Source organism: Schistocerca serialis, chromosome 3, assembly GCF_023864345.2.
Source record: "Schistocerca serialis cubense isolate TAMUIC-IGC-003099 chromosome 3, iqSchSeri2.2, whole genome shotgun sequence".
NCBI classification, from domain to species: Eukaryota; Metazoa; Arthropoda; class Insecta; order Orthoptera; family Acrididae; genus Schistocerca; species Schistocerca serialis.
The window spans coordinates 887,227,911-887,242,675 of NC_064640.1; positions in this window are offsets into that span (position 1 = coordinate 887,227,911).

The following is a 14,765-nucleotide window of genomic DNA, read 5'->3' on the forward strand; positions in this document are numbered from 1 at the left end:
GTTGTTTTATTATTGACATGCCATTGTCTGACTTTCTTCATGTTCTTGGACTGATGTGTTATGACATCACAAGATATTGTGCATATGATAGAGATATTTTGATGTGTATTTTGGATAATATCTGATGCTGGCAATGTAGATTTCCCAAATCTGGTCATGAAAAGTAAAATTCCGAATAGTTTACAATTATGGCATGTTTCATGCCAATTATTTAACTATTGTTGGAATAGTGCTAGTGCAACAGCAGTGCTGAAAGGCAGCTGCTAAAACTGGTATAGATCAAATAGGGTATTAAAGACAGGCACAAAATAGGGTAGGCTGTGCAGATATTTATCTGCCAGGTCAATCTTTGAGAGTCTGGCCAAGAGTAACTGACTTGACAGCAGATAGCGAAGGTTGTAAATAAGCTATGTATGTTCATCTATAATGTAAACAATTTGATATGTGAAAAGAACATTAATCTTTGTACTAACCTTTGAAACTGTATATATTTTTGTTTATGTCATTATTGTGCTAAAAAGAATCAGCTTAAATATAGTTTGCACCATTTTTGCTTGTAGCTTTCCTCCATAATTTAAATAAAGAAAAAGAACTATTGCAGGATGTCCTCAATAAACAAATTTTATTCTTATTACAGACTGGAATGCCATCAGCTAAAGCACATATGAAAAGATTATGCTGTAGAAAACTTCACAAAAGTACACAGACTGACATCAGTATGACTTTTGCAACAGGAAATATACCGGAAGAATATGATTTTCTAGTGGCATCCTGCTCTAAGGGACAACATGAACAGTGCGCTATAAAGAAGGAACCAGGAAACATTCGGGTCATAACAGGTGCTGACAGGAAGAATACTGGTTCCACTGACAGTTTAATGCAAGCTATTCCATCAACATCAACAGCAAAGCCCCATTCATTGCCAGGAATATCAGCTACAGTTTCATCAAAAAGAAGTGTGTGTGTAATGACAGATCAAGTCATTACAGTTCAAAGAGCAGTGGCAGCTACACAGGCACTACGAGTACCACAAAGAAATGCAGCTGTAATGACAGAGAAAATTATTACATATGACAAAACAGTATCAGCAAGATTGCCACTGACACCACCAAAACGTAATGTAGCTGTGATGACAGATATAGTAGATGAGAAAATAGGAAACAAATCAAATCAGGCATCAAAACATGGAAAGAGATGTGCAGCAAAGACCTCAAGAAAAGAAGATGATATTATATTAATAAGTAATGCGTCAACATCAGACACAGATGTTCCACAGAAAAAAGATGTCGGAGTAATGACTGACGGTTGTGTTAAAATTTGTCTTCATGCTCATGAAATATTAGATGATCTATCAGATGTGATGGATTTGGAGTGAAAACTGAGTTTATAGAGAGAAAACTTGAGTTTATATAGAGAAATGAAGATTTAATTGTCAGAGGAAATAAAACCTACTTAGAATACTATCTTTGGGGGGGGGGGGGGGGGGCGGCGGCTCTTTCATTTGTTTAGAGACTGAAGTAAAATAATGTATAGTGCTGCTAAAATTTCAAATCCTACAGATAAAGTGGATAGGATATCCAATGCTGTAGAACATAGACAAAAAAGAGGTAGTGAGAGAGGAAGAAAATGGACCACAAAAGACTCATGAAAAGAGAGGAGGGGAAATAAAAAAGGATGAAAACATCAGAACCATAAAAATTGGAACTAATAGAAAATTCTCAAATTAATTAAGGTCAAAGGTATCATATGACAATGTTACACTATGTAAAGTAACTTCTCATCTGTAGGTTTTTTAAATTACGTTAATGGGAAAAGTAAGAGATGGCTTGAGTGTGGAAGTATAACAGAATAAAATATGCTGTTAGTATAAACTCTTTGTGCATGCTCATACATGTTTGCATGTTTTATGCTGAACACCTCAGTCTATGAAACTGAATATTGTGTACCAGTGAGATGACACATAAATTGACAGTAAAATTCAGATTCATAGGTCTCTCCTCCATAAACCTGTAAAGAGTTCTTCATTTATAGCAATGATTAATCATACATCTTTAGATAATTATTTTAAAATTGGATTGTGTTTTGTGTAATAAAATGTGATCAAAATGCTGATGCTTTTGTTTTCTACTGTAATGTCAATTAATGACTGTATTAGCAATTCTATGTTGAAATAAAGAGTTAATTATATAGATTATACAATTATAACAATAATAACCAAAACAATGAAAGAAGGTGGCATTTTTTCTATTTTTACTGTACTAATTTTATTTGTTCACAACCAGTTTCAGTCTTCCAGGCCATTCTCAAGTGCAAAAGAAATGAAAGAAATATATTCACAGCTGTGAATACAGTGCTTTTGTTTCATACAGCTGTTGATCGCTGTGGACATTGCATAGTATGCCATATAACATAATCATTCCAAATAATACATTCTCAATTGATTTTTATGGTTCTACACAAAATGCTATATTATCTCCACAAATAGTGGAAAATGCCAGCTTCCTTTAATAAATTCATTCCTGTTGTACCCACCATGAAGAAAATGTACAAAAATGACAATGAAACATTGTCTTAGGTCAAACATTTATTTATTTAGTACTGCTCAGCACATCCATTGGATTTAGTGATGCAACTTACTGAGAGCTCTAGCAGTAACCTGGCTAGGAATGTTGGAGGTATTCATCACTGTGTGTGCAAATTCCACATTAAATAACTGTATTTGATGGCTTTTCTTTCACTGTTTGCTTAAACAAAGAAAGTTCTGAAGGTTGCTGTAAATATACATAACAATATAGGATATAAATACTACTACTAACATGAAAAATGCCTTGATGTATGTCCTGCTTTGATTTTAATATTTCAACATCCTGTCTTTGTAAAATAAAAACATTGCAAATTCCTGCAACACTGGTCATAAAATCTTATACTGCATGACACCAGAAACAGTACAGAGTCTATATCATAAATTTCAACACCAGAGTTACAAGTAAACAACCACAGAGCAGTCCAAGCAGATACATATCTGTAGGAAGGATTTGAGCATTGATATAGGGAGAAGGTATAAATGGCATTCATGTTAAACACAGAACTGGCTTTACACTGCTGAGGTCACCCCTTTATGTCCACATCACAAGTAGACATGTTGCTCATAAGAGACAATGAGAGTGGCTTTCACAGCTGGTATCTGCAATCTTGCATGGCAGCATGGAATATCATTCATCTTTCTTGTTTAGAACTTGCAAGTACACTCATAAGTTGCAAGGTTTGAACTAGAAACTACAGAACAGCAAGAATGGCTAAATGGTTCAATTACAAAGTATTGTACTTAGCTTTAGTTGCATTTGTTTCCTCCAAGTTGAAACTGCACTGTATATTTCCCAGTGACATTTGAAATATCATGTAGAGCGTGTGTCATATACTTGGTTACCTCTCAAATATAAACACTGGTCATAAACTTTGCTGCAAAACTTCATTTATTCACTGCCAAACTAATCTCTATCCAGTGTATTACATTGCACAATCTGCAGTAGTGTTGTGCAACAATTGTATATACAGAGGATTTGACAAGTGCATTCTTTCATTAATACATCCACATTGCAAATTTCTTTTGCCTCATAAATGTAATTTTGACTGTCATTTGTGATCAATAACAGGTTAGATTGAGAGATATTGTGATTTAAATTTTGTTGTAATTTATTATTTTTGGTTTATTGGATATCTTCAAACATGGTAGTAATTTTGGCTTGTAAACAAACATTACTAATCAAGAGAAAATAATTGATTGTTATGACCCTAAGTAAATATAGGTATCACAGACAGTATATGGATAGTCATCATTCCAATTATAAGTGTTATTCATTAACCTAAAGCATAAGAATGTCAACTGGAAGGACCTTTTTCAAGAACACTGTGATTTGGTGCTCTACAGGATACCCAGCTATAAAGTGAATTGACCTATACCAGGCATTAAGTGTTAAAAGCACCCTCAGTGGATAACAAATCCCTCCGCCTTTAATCATCCTCTACATTCGGAAATGAACAGGATATAATGTGATTTGTCTACAAGGAGAAGGCACTGTGCTGGAGGCTCAAGTATGGAAGGTGCTGACAAAGAATATTCTGCTGGTTGTTGAGAGTCCCTGAAGAGAGGGGGGGGAGGGGGGGAATGGGGATACTGATGGTAATTGATTTGGATGCAATAATTGTGTCTTTGTCAGAATCGACTTCTGCTGTGCTGAATTATCATAATCCTGAGGCAGTGGCTGGGTGGTGATGGCCAGTAGTGTCAAGGATTCAGGTTGTATTGGTTCTGAGGCAGAGGTATCAGAAGAACTTTATTGCAAGAAGGCTGAATGTGTTCCCGACAAGGTGCCTATATAGGCATCCTCTGCTAATGCAGCTGTTTACGGTGGCACATTGGCCACCAACAAGTGAGCATGCCTGAGTAGTATGTTATATTACAAGCATTCCGAGTGCGAAGAAAGTGTCTTAGCACAGTGAAAAATTACTCCATTAAGAGCTTCACTTCAAAAATCAAGATCTCACCTTGATGAGATATGCTTTTGCTGGATATTCCACAATCTTTTCACGATTTTTTCCTGAGTTAGGTATCCCGATATTTGTTTTCTTAGTTTGATTTTTCTTAACTCTGTGACAGCTGTTCCAGAGCATGATGAAGGTGTTGCAGACAATCCTGAGCTCAAAAAACAGCTAAATCTGTATATCAGCTACATATTCAGTCATTTGGCTGTGGTTTCCTGAGGTTTATTTTCTGAGTTCAGATTCTCTAAACTCTGTGACCACCACTCCAGGGCATGATGAAGGCATTGTGGACAATCCTGAGCTCACAAAATGGCCAAACCTGTAGATCAACTACAGATTCAGATGTTTCATGAGTTCAGTATCATCCATGATGCCTTCATTGTGCCCTGGAGGTTTTTTGGAGAAAGCTGCTGCTAGTTTATCAGTTGATAAACCGTTATGTGTACACTCATGATGTTCATGTAAACTGAGTCCTGATGAGATTCTAATCAGCTGGATTAAAGGTCTTGGTGATGCTAAATTTTCTGTAGTGGGTGATTGTACTGTACATACTAATTTTTGATGTATTGTATGTTTAAGATTAATAAAACTACACACTGATCTTCCCAAAAGCTGAGAACTGATGTCTTCTTTTCTTTTGTAGCCCCTCTGGGTCCTCAACATGGTATCCTGTCTCTGGGTTTGTGCTCTGTGATAATGCGTATGAATAGCTTATTTGGTAAGGGGGTGGTGTGGATGGGTATTGCAAATGGTACACGCCGTTGAACATTTGGTTTATCACTGGACAACAATGTAACTATGAGTTTATTTGCTGGTGACACAGCATTTTAACCACCAGCGGAAACCTACAACAAATAACAGAGCATGTGCAACAACAGCTAAAAATCTCAGAACTTGACACATTAAAATATAACCAAGTTTAATAATGAATTAAGGATGCTTCCACCTTTTTGCAAGTGCACACATTATTGTTTTGTTTTATCACCCATACATGTTTCACTATAGTTGTGGCATCCTCAGTGGGTTCTTTTATTATTATTATTTTCATTTTATTTTACACTGTGTGTATCCTGTGGCTGCCAAAACCAAAATCAGCTGCATGTCTAAATTAGTACACCATGTCACCATTATAGTATTTTGCTAGTCCTTAGATGTGACAGGTTTGTTTTTATGCACCAAACATGTTTTTGTGTAGTTGAGATGAACAATTTCTTCTGCTCATTTGTAAGTACTGCATCCTGTTATATGGCTATGGCTTGGACACAAGTTTCACTGGACAAACTTACATTTCTGATGTTCAAGTTTAAACCAATTGAAACAACAACTGTATTTTTCACCAAAAAACAACAAATACTGAACAGAGAACTAAAAATCTATAATGAACTAATTCCATGGTAGGAACATGCAAAATATCTCAGTCTGACTAGGCATCTACAGTAAAATTTATCAGAGCACTATTTCCAATGCTCCTCAGCAAAGAACTTCACAAAACTCAAACTTTTCAAAGTCAACATTCAACTGACAATACTATATGGAAGTGTAGTACAGGGCACTACCAGGCAAATGAGTATCAAAGATCTACAAATCTTAAAAAAACAGATGCCTCAAATAGAGTCTACAACCACAGTGGCACACCAGGACAGTAGAAGCATACAGATCCCCAGGGGAAAATGACATACAAAACACAAAAGCTACACAAACAGACTCTTCGCCAAACTAAACAGTTCTAGAAAAGTAATCAGACAACTAGAAAACACAGCACAGTTCACCTTAGACTGTGGCTCAGCTATGAAGTGCTGAACAACTGAACAATTAATAACCAGTGTTGAAGATAATCTGCTTAAGGCCAAATTAAAATAAAGATCAATTAAAAACACTATCATGAGGGAAAAAGACCAACCCACTTAAAAACTCGAGTTACCATAGGAGAAAAGGATCCAATTGGCAGCCCGATACCCTCAAAAAGTGTAAATAAAGTCAATTTTTTGTAAAGCTCACACTCTAGAAACAAAGATGGTTAGTCTTCAGCACTAAAAACATTGAGTTGTGATGGAGAAGACCTGACATCCTTGGTGTATAATGATTATGTCTAGTGCCCATTCAAGCCTGGATCCAGATGTATCTGTGAAGATCAGCAATTCAGGACAGGAAAATGGCTTCTTCAGGAGGGGGAGGGGAGGGGTACAAGAGCTCCATCGAGGAGGAATGGTGGTGACTAAGCAGAATGTAGGTTGGGCTGCACACAGAATTGGGTCTACAGGTAGCCAAATAGCTTGCCAGAACTTTGGCCTTTGTTGTCATCTGTAGCACTTTTTGTTCATCTGTGACTTAAAATGTCTTTATCAGCACCTCAGCCTCCAGGTTGGATGCAAGGTGAAAATGTGTGATTGTGAGGTGCTAAATTCTATTCCTGTGACAGAAAGAAGAAAACTGGTTTTGTGTAAACTGCGGACCTGACACAGTGGTCTTAGGGGCCCTTCAGTGGTGTAAATGGTTGTCAGAAATGTTATGGTCACTGAGCTTGTGTTGGACACCATGCTGGTGATGTTTGGGAAACTGGACAAGGAATAATCCACCAAGAGCAACAAGGAGTCCAAGAGGCGGCCTATAAAATCTATATGGATGCATCAAGGGGTTGGCATGGGATCAGCCATTGTGGGTAGTGGTGTGGCTGCAACGATGACTGGTTCCACATATAGGTTGCAAATGTGAGGACAGGCTTCTCAACTTCTGCATCAAAGTCTGGCCAATATGCACAATGCCAGGCTCAATTACTCAACTGCACTATGCTCAATGTCTTCTATGGATCACCTACAACATCTGTTTGTGGAGGGACTTAGGGATGACGACCACCCAGCAGGTCCTCACGCAGCACACTGAGGTGATAGTGCAGTGAGTGGAAGGTTCATAGAGAAGACAGAGCATTTGTAGGAAGACACACCAGCCAACCCCTACTGGACTTAGGTGAGGGCATGTTGTAGCACATGGAAGAAGGGAGAGAGATCAATAATTAGAAGTTGCTTATTTATTTTCAGTTTTATAAATGGGTATTACTAAGCCATACTTCAGTCTTTCAGGAAATACCCTTTTACTCATAGACTGATAACAAAAGTATCTCAAAGGGGGCACTACCAAGCCGGCAGATGACATGACAACTTTGATGGAAGTACCATCATAGTCAAATGAGTTCTGCTTTTCAGTGACAAAGACTTTTGTGATCTCCTTGGCTTTTCCAAAAATGATATCAGTCGATGGAGTGTACAGTGCCTGTCTAAGTACTTCTAATGGATCTGCTTTTGATGATCAGTTTTTAATTTCTACATTTCCTGCTACCAATAAGAATAGGTCATTAGAGTCTATGAAAAATGATATGACTCAAACAGAATTTTTCCCACAGCTACTATTATCAGTGAGGCGAATATGATTCACCTCATGTGTTCTTTTCACACCTCATAATGCTCCAAATTTCCTTTAGTTGGTTTTTGGGATTTTGTATTTTTTTATTGGTAGAATATGATTTATTTTATTTGTTTATGACATGATGAAGATTTCTGCACTATTGCTTATACTACACATCCTCCCTGAGGATTGGGCTAAAGAAATTAGCAAGACGTGTCCCTTATGTCGCACTGGGCTCAGCAACCATTGCATAACATCTCTTCTGTGGAGGGAGCAGCTATTCATATCCATTTTCTTACGAATGATGATGAAGTAAAAGTTTTACCAGCTGAATGCTACAATTGTTTTGTCAGGGGATGGTGACATACTTAAAATGGATTCACTGCCCAGTGATTGGCTTACAGAAGGTTATGGATGACCCCCGTGGAAAGGGGTAGATGCAAGACTCTTTCACTTTTGAAAATGAATGTATTGTTGGAAGATTTGCACAAGAGACTTCATCCTGGTGCTGTTATTCCACCAAGACTGCGTGTACTGCCAAAGATACAAAGGGAAGGGGTACTCTATGCTGTATGGTTAGTACTTTTGGTGCATAAAGTTACAACCTGGTGAAGTACTTAACATCATTTCTTCATTCATTTATTGGCAAGTTTGAAATGAAACCATATCTTTAATTCTATGAATTTTATTCAGCAGTAAAGTCTGTGAGGCTGGATACTTTGGATTTATTTGTGAGTTTTGATGTGGTATCTCTATTTACACATGTCCCTTTGGAAGAAACCTTGCATCTGATTAGTGAAAAACTGGATTCCAAATTGTCAAAGCTTTGTCACCATGTGCTGACACCACATATTTTTCATTAAGTGGCAATATTTTTGAACAGACACGGAGTGGTTATGGGTGGTCCTTTATTGTCCATAGTTGCCAATTTATCATGGAGGTCTTTGAGGAAAGGGCACTAAGGTCTTTGGCTTTGAAACCAATGTGTTTCTGGAGATACATTAATGATATTTGTTTGTCTGACTCCATGGAAATGATACTCTCATCTGATTTTCTGGATCATTTTAACTGTTTATTTATTTATTTGTCCATATAAATCTCTTTTTCAGTACATATATTGTACACAGGATATTGGACAGAAAACCTTTTTAGCTGTTGGTTTTTCAAATGTCAAATATACATTATTTAAATTTTTGTAACAAATTGTATCTATACAGTTAATAATTACAATTTTTTAAAAATACTGTACATTTATAACTTATTTCTACAATTAAAGATACGAATTACATTTTTTCTTGCATAAGATACTGTGAGATTGAATAGCAGCAGTTTTTCAGAAGGTAGCCTGTCACAGACTTTTTAAAGCTTTGTTGTTCAGGAAGATATTTTATATGTCTTGGTAATCTGTTGTAAAGTTTTGTTCCTGCATGATATACACCTTTTTGGCATAAAGTGGTGTTACAATGATTAACAGATTAACATGTATGTCACTGCCTGAGCTGGTACTGTAATCATGGACACTTTTGTTTTGAGGAAAAAGGTTTTCGTTTCTCAGTATACTTTTTTGACATGCATGACTACTTCCAGTATAGAAATGCAGGGAAGGGGTAGGTTCTTTAGATCTTTACAGAAAGGTTTGCATGGTTTTCTGCTGCTCACTTGTTTCATTATTCTTATAATTGCCTTTTGTTTCCTGAAAATTGTTATGGCCTGGTGTACATTTCCCCAGCAAATGATACCGTACGTCAATACTGAATGTACATGAGCAAAGTATACAGCCCTAACTGTTTCTGCACTAGTATTGTTGCAAAGGCTTCTTATTACATAGCTCATTTTTGCTAGTTTTGAATTTAGGGATGTGATATAAGTGTTCCATGTAAGATTTTCCTGGATATGAATCCCAAGAAATTTAGTTTCATTGACAGCACTAATGTTTTGGTTATCTATACATATTACAGGTTGTGCCTCATTTTTAGGTTGTGCCGCATTTATATTTTGATCAGTGAGGAAATTCATGAGTACTGTTTTTTGGGGATTAACTATTACCCTGTTTCTGGTAAACCATTCAGACACTCTTTTTGTAATATTTTTTGCAGATGCAGTAAGATTTTCTTCTTTATTCCCTTCAATCAATAGACTGGTGTCATATGCGAACAGTACTGGTTCAGAATCCCTAATGTGTGATGGGAAATTATTAATGTATACCAAAAAAAGAAAAGGACCTAAAATGGAGCCCTGTGGAACACCATGACTTAGTCCACATGGTTCTGAAAGGTGCACCTGGAGTTCATTTCCTTCCATGTACTTAATTTTAGTTACCTGAGAGCGATATTCCAAATACGATTTAATCCACTAATTTGGCAAAGCTCTTACACCATACCATTCAAGCTTCCTCAGGAGTATAGAATGATCAATCACATCAAAAGCTTTTGTTAGGTCCGAAAATAAACCTGAGATATTTCTGTGGTTGTCCACTGCATTTAAGACAGGATTCATCAGATTGAAAGTGGCTGTCTGAATTGATCACTGTGGTGTGAAGCCATATTGACATCCAGAAATAATATTATTCTTCTCAAAGAGTGTAGTTAGTTTTGAAAGGACACTTTTTCAATAATTTTCGAAAACCCTGGCAATAGAGACACAGGCCTATAGTTACCCATACATTAATGATCACATTTTTTATATAAGGGTTATTGCTTTTGCCGTTTTCAGTGGCTGAGGGAAGATTCCACATGATAATGATAAGTTGCGTATGTCCAATAAAGGCAGAAGTATTTATCTTGCTGTTATTTTTTTTAATATAATCTCGAATATCATCAATACCAGATGAATAATTACTCTTCAGTGAATTAATGGCGCTTAGGAGCTCTGTTGGGCTTATTGGACTGAGGAACGTGGATATATTATTTATTTCAATAGATAAAAGTTCTTTTGATGTTGTATTAGGTGGATTTCCAAATTTTTCCTTCACTAATTTTCCAGTAACAGTTGCATAACAAGAATTGAAACTGTTTGCAACTGCCCTATGCTCAGTGACATTCTTGCCATCATGTGAGATCACGAGTTGTCTTCTTCCCCATAAGATCCTGCACAGCTTTCCACACGGACTTAGTTTTATTGGATGACTTCATAATCTATTTGTCATTTTCCTTAATTTTTGCCTCTTTTATGACGCGTTTCAAAACTAGCTTGTATTTTTTGAAATAACTAATAAAATCTGGACTGCTATGAGTTTTTGACTGCAGGAAAAGTTCCCACTTTGTTTTGCAAGAATACTCTAATGCCTGATGTAATCCAGTTTTTGAATCTATCTATGCTTTTGGAAATCAATTACCTTCATGGAAAAGCTATGTCAAAGTTATGCTTGAAAATGTTCAAAAAATTTTCCATCTTTTTGTTGGTAACAGAGGTATCATATACTTCTCTCCAAGATTGTTCACTGATTAGATACTGGAAGTATTCAATATTTTTCCTACTATAAATCCTTTTATGGATAATATTTTGTATACTGGTCAAAATGTGATATACAAGTATGATCAGTAATTGCGAAATGTGGTCACTATAGCCGGTATCGAAGTTTTCTGATGCACACTTGTCCATGTTTACACATACCTGATCAAGGAGAGTGACACTAGTTTCTGTTACATGTGTTGGAGAGCTAACAGTCAGACAAAGATTGTAGGCTTTTATAATATTTAAAAACTTTTCCCTGTGAGGGCTATGGCTCAAAGTCAATACTAAAATCACCTCATAGTACCACTGTTTCCCAGTTGTGTTAAGTTTGCCTTAAGCAAGGTCAATTTTTTTGATAAAAACACTTATGTTGTTAATAGTAGATCTATACACACATAAAATAATAGTTTTTTCAGACATTAACTCAACAGCTGAGATTTCAAAGTGTCTTTCACAATCAAGTTTGTAAACAGATGCTATACTCTTCTAATCTACATTTTCTTTTACATATATACAAGTTCCCCCATGTTTTGATTCCATTCCACAAAAATAGTTTGCAAGGTTAAAATGCAATATTTTTAAGTATTGAAAATACTCATTTTGTAACCAATGCCCACAAAAACATCTTTCCATTCACTATTAAGGAGTGTATTTATTTCATCAACTTTGTTTGTTAATTACTACATTCTGGTGTACAATCTTCAGTGTGTATTTGCAATTTAATTCTGCATCACATTTTTTTGTGGTACAGTCTAACCTCACTTGAGGGGAGCAATTGGTGTTGCCAAATGTGTAACAGTGAAGCATCTGGCATGATACTGGTATCAGTCATTCCTTGCAAATGGTTACAGAATTCACACAGTATCATGTTGTCATTCCTCTGACGGTACAGGATTTGCATGAGCCTTTGACCTGTTGGTTTTAAGCAACATGAAATCAGCACCATCTTGAGAGCATTGTAAGCAGGATGGGACGGGGAGAGGGTGGGGTCTTAATATAATATCCAACACCATTGAAGTAGCATGTTGAGCAAGGTTACTGATCACTAAGGTGAACTGTTCAAAATTGTTACTGACTTGCTGTTGCTTGAAAATGCTCTTCGTTATTGCAAGCTAAATTCTCAGTTGATCGGATGTAGATAATGGGGCCTGAATTTGCAGGTTCAATATGCAAGGATTGCAAGAGCTGAAGAGTAGATATTTCTGTTGATCCCACAAGTGGTATCATTATGGTGAAATGACTAGGACCATGTTCTCCCTGGGTTTGATGACTTATGACACTGTTGAAATTGTGTGTGAAGTGGTGTTCTGTGATTGTATCGCTGTGTCTGATGGCACGACCAGTGCAGTTGAAACCATGATGTTCCAAGATGGACTGGTGTGTGGTGTAGAATACAGAAGCTGAAGCACAGGAGGCGGGCACTGTAGAATCTCGGTCTCATTTTTAACATCCTTAATGGCGCCATTGATGGCGTGCAGAAGGTTATGTGCAGTAGTCATGGCAGATAACCTATCCTCGACGGCACAGTTTCGTCTTTGGGGTCACCAATTATGTAGGGACACTATCTCCTACATACACAATATGTACACTAAACAGTGTGATTAGATTAGATTAGATTCAGTTTTCGTTTCATAGACCCAAAAAATGAGATGATTCTCATGGGTGCGGAACATGTGAAGGTATAACATAAAACATTTGAATATAATGCACTACTGGCTATTAAAATTGCTACACCACAAAGATGATGGGCTACAGACGTGAAATTTAACTGACAGGAAGAAGATCCTGTGATATGCAAATAATTAGCTTTTCAAAGCATTCACACAAGGTTGGCGCCGGTTGCGACACCTACAACGTGCTGACATGAGGAAAGTTTCCAACCGATCACTCATACACAATCAGCAGTTGACTGGCGTTGTCTAGTGAAATGTTGTTGTGATGCCTCGTGTGAGGAGGAGAAATGCATACCATCACATTTCCGACTTTGATAAAGGTCGGATTGTAGCCTATTGTGATTGCGGTTTATCGTATCGCGACATTGCTGCTCGCGTTGGTCGAGATCCAATGACTGTTAGCAGAATATGGAATTGGTGGGTTCAGGAGAGTAATACGGAACGCCGTGCTGGATCCCAACGGCCTCGTATCACTAGCAGTCGAGATGACAGGCATCTTATCCGCATGGCTGTAACGGATCGTGCAGCCACGTCTCGATCCCTGAGGCAACAGATGGGGACGTTTGCAAGACAACAACCATCTGTACAAACAGTTCGACGACGTTTGCAGCAGCATGGACTATCAGCTCGGAGACCATGGCTGCAGTTACCCTTGACGCTGCATCACAGACAGGAGCGCCTGTGATGGTGTACTCAATGACGAACCTGGGTGCACGAATGGCAAAAAGTCATTTTTTCGGATGTGTCCAGGTTCTGTTTACAGCATCGTGATGGTCGCATCCATGTTTGGTGACATCACAGTGAACGCACATTGGAAGTGTGTATTCGTCATCGCCATACTGGCGTATCACCTGGCATGATAGTATGGGGTGCTATTGGTTACACATCTCGGTCACCTCCTGTTCGCATTGACGGCACTTTGAACAGTGGACGTTACATTTCAGATGTGTTATGACCCGTGGCTCTACCCTTCATTCAATCTCTGCAAAACCCTACATTTCAGCAGGATAATGCACGACCGCATGTTGCAGGTCCTGTACGGACCTTTCTGTATACAGAAAATGTTTGACTGCTGCCCTGGCCAGCACATTCTCCAGATCTCTCTCCAATTGAAAACGTCTGGTCAATGGTGGCCGAGCAACTGGCTCATCACAATACGCCAGTCACTACTCTTGATGAACTGTGGTATCGTGTTGAAGCTGTACCTGTACACGCCATCCAAGCTTTGTTTGACTCAATGCCCAGGCGTATCAAGGCCGTTATTACGGCCAGAGGTGGTTGTTCTGCGTACTGATTTCCCAGGATCTATGCACCCATAGTGCATGAAAATGTAATTACATGTCAGTTCTAGTATAACATATTTGTCCAATGAATACCTGTTTATCATCTGGATTTCTTCTTGGTGTAGCAATTTTAATGGCCAGTAGTGTACTTTCTACCCTGGTCATTTGTCAGGAGATAGATGAAATAGGTTAACACAATGCAGTAAACTGGAACAGCTAATGTCTACAGAATTAATACACTGTCAGAATGAAACACTGTTACGCACTATTAATAAATTTATCATACGCAAAATACCTAATCTTGACTGTTGTGACCAAGTGTTGTCAGTAATGAAATCTAACAGATATTTTTACTTAAGCTGGTTAACAGTCTCTGTTAAGATATTCATCTATGGGGTAGAAGGGATTGCCTATC